Here is an 8,149-nt window from a genome sequence, read left to right on the forward strand (position 1 = left end):
GTCACTAGCGTAAACCTCATGGGCACATCTTCTCTGCTTTTTATTTGGATCCATCATCCCCAGCTTCTGGATTTTTCTGTCACGACTGCCTTCTCCTTGCAACATGAATGTGACTCAAATCGTCCTCCTGAGCTCCCATTGTGACCACAGCAACAGGAGGCTGGGAGACAGACCACCTCCTGACAGGGCTGTGGCCACTGGCGGCTCTGACTGGCTCCTGAGGCCGGGGCTGCTGGTGGACCTTTGCCTCGCTATCCTGACACACAGAGGTGCCTGGTAGACCACGCTGTGTGCACACAGGGTAGTGGACGCAGGGCAAAGGGAGAATGATTTGAATAGTGTTTAGTTGGGGTTCTGCAGAGAAACCCAAGTCAGTAGGAGGTGGAGGGTCAGGCTGGGTTTAGAATAATGGAGGTTGGCAGGCCAGAGGCCCAGGGAAGAACCAGGGATTCATCCTGAGTCTGAGGGTTGCCCCACCACAGGATTCTCTTGGGGAAGGTCCGCCTTTTTCTCCTGAGGCAGTCAACAGATTGCATGGGGCCCACACTTCATGCAGAGTGTCTGCTCTAATCAGAGTCTGCTCATATCAATGCAGATCTCAGCTAAACCCTTTTCAGAAATGTCTAGAATGATGTTTGACCACATATCTATTTACTGTGGCCTCACCAAGTTCATACATGCAATTAATTATCGCACATAGCATGGCTGGACTGTTTTCTCTTTAGGGCTGTTAAGAACTCTGGGGCATTGAGAATACATAGTTGAGTGGGAAATGTGGTTCACAACATGGCCTCTTGACGTTGGTGAATATTTATTACTTTTACTCTTCAGGAGATATTCCTCCCCGCTGCTGAAACACTGGGGCGTTAGGGGGGCTCTTCTGCCTCTCTGATGCCAGCCCGTCTGCTCACTCTCTGCGGCCGGCTCTAGTATTCCATCTCCCACCCTGCTCAGCACTTTTACCTGCATTTTCCTGTCATCATATCAATCTAAGAATGAACTAAAGTTAGATACCACGGTGGGTAGCTGTTCCCATGCCTCTTGGATCTCTAGGCTTGAACCCTGGCTGTGGCCCATCAAGGGTGACCTTTGAAGGGACTCTGTCTCAGTTTTAAGGGGAATAGTACCTGCCACTAGGCTGGGAGAGAACAGAGAACAGCAACCTCCTGATGCAAGACACTGGCAGGGTGGGTACTGGCCAGTAGTAAGGTTCAGTGCATGCAGCTCTTAGTGTGGCCACAATCGAGGCTCAGTGTATGTGAGCACTTAGTGTGGCCACAATTGAGGCTCAGTGCATACAGCTCTCAGTGTGGCCACAATTGAGGCTCAGTGTGTGCAGCTCTTAGTGTGGCCACAATTGAGGGTCAGTGCATACAGCTCTTAGTGTGGCCACAATTGAGGCTCAAGTGCATACAGCTCTTAGTGTGGCCACAATTGGGGCTCAGCGCATACAGCTCTCAGTGTGGCCACAATTGGGGCTCAGTGTGTGTGAGCTCCTAGTGTGGCCACATTGAGGCTCAGTGCATACAGTTCTTAGTGTGGCCACCATTGGGGCTCAGCATGTGCAGCTCCTAGTGTGGCTACCACTGGAGCTCAGTGTGTGCAGCTCCTGGTGTGGCCACCATTGAGGCTCAGTGTGCACAGCTCCTGGTGTGGCCACCATTGGGGCTCAGTGTGTGCAGCTCCTAGTGTGGCCAGGAGTTCTTCCTCCCAGATGTTCATCTCCAGGAGAAGGGTCCCCAGTTGTCCTTCCTTCCCCTTCTTTTCCTCTACAGGGAAGCTGAGAGCTTTCAGAGTCTTTATCCCTCCGAATCCCTAGAATTAAACTTGTAAAGACGAGTATAAATTTGCTCAAGGAGGAAGAAAATAAAATAAAGATCATATTAGAGAAAAGACGTGTGAAGGCAGCCACACGGCAGAGCAAGGCTGTGAGGATATTCAGTAGAGAAAGAAAGTGTGGCTCTGACCGGCCAGGTGACCCTGTGAGTGGGGGACCCGTACTCCCCTCCCGGTCCCCTTCGCCTTGAGCTTTAGGTTTTATGGCTTGGCCCCTTTATGAGTGGAAAGCCCTGACTTGATGCTTCCTATTTTTGCTTGGGTGTGGAATTGCACACTTCCTTCATGTGTGCAAGTCCTGCTTGTGAATGGCCTATTGTGGTCTGTTTGTTTTTTCCCAATGGATCTTAGTGGTTTTATAAAGATAATTTCTGTTAGGTTTTCCTGAATAAGATCATTAACTGAGTCACATTTATGCCAAATATTCTCCCAGACTATGGTTTAAAGTTTGTGTCTGACGTTTCCTCCGTGAAGCAGGTGTTGATGGCCCCATCAGCTCTTCTTGTGATTTCTGGATATAAATGTGCATCTCCCTGCCCTGCACTCAGAGAACTAGAGCCAGGGCCCCTCCACATTGTCAGCATCCCACTTTTGAACACGCTGCAAGTACAACCAAGGGAGCCCCTAGGCCTACTTGGAGCCGTCTGCAAACAGTGTCCTGCAGGTTTCTCCACACAGTGCAGCCAGACTGCAGCCTGCCTCACCCGAGTAGCTGAGTCTTGGCCAATCACAACCGTTCAGCTCAGATAGCCACCTTGCAACCGGCATAACTGTGCGTAGGTGGGGCAGGCACCAGGGAGTGGTCACTGGGGTGTGCCCTTGGGGATTACGTTTTTGTCCCTGCTCCTGGCTCCCATGTCTCTCCCTCTCTCCTTCCTGGATGCCATGGGCTGAGTAGCTTTCCCCCTCCACACCCTTCAGCCACCATCTTCTGCCTTATTTCAGGCCCGGAGCAAGGGAGTCTGTCCACCATGAGCTGAGGCCTCAAAAGCATGAGCCAAAATAAACTTGTTCCTCCCCAAGTTGTTCTTGTCAGGTGTTTTGGTCCCCGTGACTAACACAGATGGGATACCGCCTGATTTGTGAATCCCTAATAAAAGTCAATTATATCCTTAAACCAAATTTGTTAACATCTTGTTTTTAACAATAATAACCACAATGATAGGAACAAACTTTTCTCAAGAGTTCCAAGGTAGCTGGAGCCTTAGGGGAACTTGATCAGCCATTAAATACTTGTCACTTGGAGATTCTCGGTGCAGCACAGTAGTTCGAGATTGTAAAAGGCACTTCACATTCAGGAGCCTTCGCATGAGGCGCTTGCTAGCCTGGGAGGCCTTGGGAATTCAGGCAGAGTTTGCATATGCAGGCACGCTCTCTCACACACTCGTACACTCTTACACAGATGCACATGCACTCTCACACATATACCCCCACACTTTTGCACGCTCACACTATTGCCCACTCTTATGCAATGCTTCTATACACACAAACACACACACACACATTCTCACTGCCCCTCCAGCGTGTGTCAGAGAGGCTCTGTCTCTGGCCACTCGTCATCCTGAAGGCTTGTTCTCCATGTGGGGCTGGTTTTGATTGCATTCACGTTTCTTGGATTCTGGAAGCTACACTCACTTCCTTAATGAAGAGTAACAAAAATGAAGCAAGGACATGGAGACTCTGACGTCTGGCTGCACAGTATAACTGCCTGACTGTCTGCGCTTCCTCTGTGGGCTGCAGGCCAGCGGTGTCCTCTTTCTCACCTGGTTCTGTGCCAGTGTCTAGCACAGTTGGCACCTGCTCTTTGCTGAATAGTAGCGGGACCATGAAGAGCAGAGGTTCCTCACATACATCTGTTGCCAGCGAGAAAATTAAGTTAGCTTTAAGTTTGATGCTAAATAATGCTAAAGCATGACAAATATGAAATATGACCTCTCAAGAAAACAAATCCTCCATAGTATTACTCTGATAAATTGCAAAAGTTCCACAACTAAATAAGATAATGGCTGGGAATGTAACCCAGGGGTGCTCTACCACTGAGCTACATTCCCAGCCATTATCTTATTTATTTATTTTTTTGAAACAAGGTCTTGCTAAGTTGCCCAGGCTGGCCTTGAACTTGCTGTCCTCCTCCCTCAGATTCCCATGATGGGTGTGAGCCACCCATCTGGCTAGCTTTCAGTCTTATGAGGGGGTGTGTTAACAGACATTCCAGAAATTTAGGAGTTCAAAAGTGGGCCAGCCTTCAAGGCTACCGAATTGAGATAACATACCTAGAGACAGAGGTTGGAAAGTCAGCGCGGCCTTCAAAGACCGTGTGGTCAGCAGAGACACTAAGAAGCTGGGCCAGGAAGATAAGGTCACGGAGACTGGACAATTGTCCTCCCTGTTCTGAGAATCATGTCAGGGACTCTCCCAGATGATAGGGGGCATATCCAGCTGGTGAGAGGCCAGTGCGTGGACAGGATAGCCACCCAAATAACCTAAGTTCTCTTTATCAGCATAGTAGAAAGCTCACCGTGAGACACTCAGGTTGATGGTGAGCCAAGCATCATGATGAGGGGCGTGAGGAAGAGTGTGGCCAACTCAAACCCCAACTCTCCCTGCAATGGCGTGGAGACAGTCCCCCACCCCATGGCACAGATCTATGAGCTGTGCACCCTGGTCCTATCTGAGGGGGCCTGGGGCTCCTGTCCCTGGGTGGTCTCATACATGTGAGGATCCCAGCTGAGTCTTGTCCGCCCCACTTGTGCCTTTACCTTATTCTTCTGGTAGAGCGCACAGGAACCTGCCGGGGTGTCAGGACCAGCTGGTTGTGTGTGACCACTGCTTTTGGGAAGCGGTCAACACTGAATGAACCCATCCCCCTTCCATGGGCAGTGCTAATTCAGATTTCTTATTTTATTTTTCTTAACCCAATGCTTTCAGTTTAATCAGGGATTTGAAGACAGCGAGGCGGCGTGCAGAGGTGTCTGCGGAGGCCCCTTGGAGGAGGCTGGCACAGGCTGTGCAGTGGTAGGTCATTGAGCAGGATAGGTCATCGATGGCCTAAGACACAAACCCCAGGAAGGTGCAGCAGGAAAAGTTCGCACTAGCACCTGGCACCGATTCTCTGTGAGACACAGCCAGGTCTCCTTGTCTTGCATGGGAATGGCCCACGTGTCCTAGAACTGAGCCCCATGTGGCATCCTCCTACCTCCCAGCCCTCCTCTGCCTGGGGTTCCCTGGGACACTCCTCTGCCACAGGTGGAGGCTCCACAGTCCCCCGGCTGCCCAGCGCTCTCTCCTGTCCCAAGACTGTGGGAAAACTGTGGGGTTTGCACACCTTGGCCTTTCTTTTCCTTATTTATCCATTTTCGGTGCCAGGGATGGAAGCCAGGGCGTGGGCGTGCTGGGCACGCACTGTACCACTGGGCTGCACACCAGCCTGTGCTTTGACCCTGGACAGGATCCACCTCCTCAAGGTTTGTTGAGAGAGCTTGAGTCACAAATAAGATTAGGTAGCACCTGTTGGTTAGAAAGTTTCTGAGCTGAAGAGGCAGGAAAGGAAAAGAAGGAGGGAAGGGAGGAGGGTGGGAGTGAGCCAGAGAGAGCAGGGACAGGCATTTATCTGACACTGAGAAACAACAGAGCAGGGACAGGCATTAGTATCTGACACTGAGAAACAACAATTCCATGCGAAAGACCTGAAAATAAAGTTTCTCATCCAATTCATGTTTTTTCCTTAATCAGCCCTTGAGCAGACCAGACGCTCACCCCTGGCAGACAGGGACTGTCCTGTGCCCCAGGGAACCAAGACCCATCTGTATTGCTCGTGCTGTTTCACACGCAGGACCCACTTTGTGTCCCTATCACTTTCTCAGAACCTATTGGCTACAGACTTCTCTGGGGTCTACAGAGCACACACATTCCCACTGGCTCCTGAGCATGTTCTGTGGATGCCATTAAACATTCCCCGCAACCACCTGGGCCCGCTGAGTGGCTCCGCCATGGTGAGAGATCTGAGTGTCTGCCACCCCTTTAATCTTAAAGTCAATGCGGTTACACTCCCTTTGCCCCATACAGGTGACTTTTTGTTGTTCTGATGTTTTTATGTGTATGTATATGTGCACAGTCAGGCTTTATTTGTAACTTTTGTCATTGCTATGGTCCCCCAAATAATTTCTTGAATCAAAATAGCATGATCAGTTTTATGACTCTTACTGTCTTTTGTCAGTTTTTAAAGAAAGAACCAGAGTAAGTTTCTCCACGGGAGTTACACTAAGCACTTGTTGATGAATTACTCTTTTCTGTTGGAAGAAACTCCCATACAGATTCTTCCGATATTGAAGCATCTTCTAAGGGTGGGGAGTTCTCCAGCCTCAACGATGCTATCATGTGGGCAGCCCAGATGTGAAGATGACTCAAAGGTCCCCCAGACACTAGAGGTCCACAGAGCATCGTCTTGTTGGAACAGCATGAAATGGCTGAAGATCCTGCCTAACAAGTCCTGGGTGAGAGGCTGAGACAGGAGGATCGCAAATTTGAGGACAGTCTCAGCAACTGAGTGAGGCCCTAAGCAGCTTAGTCAGACTCTGTCTCAAAATAAAAAAAATAAAAATAAAAAGAGCTGAGGATATAGCCCCTAGGTTAAATCCCTAGTACAAAAAAAGAAAAAAGAAAAAAGAAAAAAATCCTATGTGAGTTGCAGACAGAAGGGAAAAGGGTTCATTTCTAGTCATTTAAAACAAATTTCTAGTCATTTTAGACCTTGTCAATTCAGAGAGATGACTCTTGGTTAACTCCTTATATAGACAGATCACTACATTTGTGGGTCTGTTAGCCCTGATTTGTTGCTAATTACTTTATTTGAGTTCAGGCTGAGTGAGTTATAAGAGTGGATACGGGGCCTGGGAGGACTTTATCAGGAGGTGAAATCTGAGCGGGGCTTGAAGAACCACAGGCTTCACCAGGTGCATGGAGAGGCTAGTTTGGAGAGGCTGAGGAGCTTGGGTGTCATCCTGTAGGTGGTACAGCGTCTTGGGAGATGATGAAACTGCAAAAAGTGGAAGTCGGAATTGGTGTTTGTAAGAAAAATTTGCATGTTTTATTTTTGATTTGGTAAATTGTCAGTTATGTACCACTGGATTTTTATTCCTGCTTAAGTTATGTCAGAATCTCTTCATATTTGCAGAAAATTCCAGAGGATAGGTTGGATGTTGTGGTTTGGATGTGGCTTGAGTGTGTCCCCCAGACGTTCATGTGGTCCTTAGTGTGGTAGTATAGAGACGTGGTGGACCTTTTAAGAGGTGGGGCACAATGGGAGGTCCCTAGGCCATTGGGGGTGTGTCCTCCAAAGAGACTAGGTGATTCTCAGCACCTGAGCTCAAGAGTCCTGACCCCTGAAATGCTTCCTGGCTTCTCTACCGAGATCTCTTCCTCCTTCCTACATAAGCACTCACCATGAAGTCCTCTCCAGGGCTGACCAGAGCCTGCACCCAGCAGTTTGGGCTTTCAGCCTCCAAAACTGTTAGCTAAATAAACCTCTTCTCTTATAAAGTTAGCCTGCCTTAAATATTCTGCTAATAGTAATAAAAATCTGACAAATACAATCAGCCCTTGTACAGTAAACATAGAGAATAATAATAGAGAACATTTTGACTTTACAAAGTCCCAAGCCACCAGGACCTGTCACTCCTAAAACACATCTCCCACAGTCCTCATCCTCCCCTTGGTGCAGAGCATCGTGCATGACCAGGGGCTGATCCCAGGACCTGGTTTCTGTGGAGCCATGCTGCAGTCTCCAGGGTGGCCTGGCTGAGGGGATATAAACCCATGAGCATGGTCTGGTTGACAGAGTAGACAGCCCTTAGTAAAGCAGAGAGAAAGGCTTGATCATACCCAGGCACCAAGGGAGTGATTCTCAGTGGGACTGGGAGAGGGAAGTGATCATATCGGTCTATATAGGAGAACATCCCAGTACAGTCTACAAACTGTGCACCACTCAGACACCTAGGTGATTGGGGGGCCGGCAGAATGAGAGCAGCCAAGGATGAGGAAGCAGTAAGATTTCCTGCTCACTCCATCTGGGGTGGCCGTACCCTCTGCAACTGAATGACACAGATCCCCACTGGCTCCACATCTTCTGATGGAAACTACTCCCACCCCGGCTGGCCTGGCTTTGGGAAGTTGGCAGAAAAGTCAGCAGGACACTTTCTATATGAGGTTGAAGGCCGGCTGGCAGGCAGGACTGCGTGGGTGCCAGTGAGGCCTAGGAAGCCCTTGGCAGGTGTCTGGCAAGTGTGTAGCAGCTGCTCCCTGCCCCCCCCCCCCC

General features: G+C 49.4%; 1 long non-coding RNA gene across 1 annotated transcript in view; it reads right to left on the minus strand.

Annotated features, from left to right (window-relative positions):
- Positions 1–6,642: 6,642 nt before the first annotated feature.
- LOC125617878 overlaps positions 6,643–8,149 on the minus strand; it is a 2,465-nt gene continuing 958 nt past the window's right edge. Inside the window, exon 2 of the long non-coding RNA XR_007348999.1 lies at positions 6,643–6,871. This is a non-coding gene — a long non-coding RNA (uncharacterized LOC125617878). The remainder of the gene's footprint in view (positions 6,872–8,149) is intronic.

The sequence above is a fragment of the Marmota marmota genome, unplaced genomic scaffold (assembly GCF_001458135.2).
Source record: "Marmota marmota marmota unplaced genomic scaffold, marMar, whole genome shotgun sequence".
NCBI lineage: Eukaryota > Metazoa > Chordata > Mammalia > Rodentia > Sciuridae > Marmota > Marmota marmota.